Source organism: Chrysochloris asiatica, unplaced genomic scaffold (genome assembly GCF_000296735.1).
Source record: "Chrysochloris asiatica unplaced genomic scaffold, ChrAsi1.0 scaffold00086, whole genome shotgun sequence".
NCBI classification, from domain to species: Eukaryota; Metazoa; Chordata; class Mammalia; order Afrosoricida; family Chrysochloridae; genus Chrysochloris; species Chrysochloris asiatica.
The window spans coordinates 715497-716600 of NW_006408604.1; positions in this window are offsets into that span (position 1 = coordinate 715497).

The window sequence follows — 1104 nt, forward strand, 5'->3', positions numbered from 1 at the left end:
CTTGAAGGGGAGAGAGAGGAATAGCCAGAAACATCACTAGAGAAAGCTTGTAAGTCTGTCTTCAGCCTATAACTGTTTGGAATAACTAAAATGGAGCTAGAACTTGCCCAGTGAAGGAGGCTCCCTGCAGAGCCTTTGCATTGCACAAGACCATAGGTGTAATTCTGATCCTCATCCAGAATCTTCTGAGGTGGGACATTCCCACGTGAAAGGACAAGCAGATCAGTCTAGAGCAGCTAGAAGAACAGAAGATACTTCTTGAAAGAAAGACTAGCAGAAAAGAAAACAACAGCAGTCCAATTGAATACTATAAGAACAAGCAAGTTGTTCCCCAGGGAGCCATCAAGGCAAGTAGTCAGGTCTCCTCAAGGCAAACCCCCTTCCAAGACTGAAACTCACATGGAATACACTAGCAGACATATGGTCCTACTGCTGACCACGTTGGTCACTGATAAGGGGGAGAGGGGAGAAAACAGCAATGAAGTTGTGACCTAAGTCCAACCACATTCAATAGACTCCTGTTAACCTGGATTGAAACCTGGTTAACCAGCAGTATGACGAGACCTGGGACTTCTGGGCCCAGGGGCAGGGACATGGCCCCAGAGGACTAGAACAGAGAGTGAAGCATCCATCTGATATAAAGTGAGGGGGGGATGCACAAGAACAACCACACTTGCAGATTTGACCTGGCATCAATGGCTGGATGATCAGAACATGACTAGAGGAAGAAAAAAGAGGGAAAAATAAAAGGAGTAACCCACTATAAGTGGATGATCTTGACCTATGCTTGTGGATGCAGTATGACAAAGGAGCGGACAAATTTCTACAGTGAGGATCATTCCAACCCCCTTGGTACACAGAGTCAACAGGGAGAGGAAACTTAGATATTGCCTCCCCAAAATGGGGAGACTACAAAGGCAAGAAGTGACTGGCTTACAAGCTTTCAATAGGGAACCTAGCTTCAGAGGATACAGGGAAAGTAGACCCTCCACTGAATTGTTTCCAACCTGTCTGTTGTTGTTGTTATGTGCTATGGAGTCGTTTCTGACTTATAGCTACCCTGTACAGGGTTTCTGAGGCTGTAAATCTTTACAGGAGCAGAAA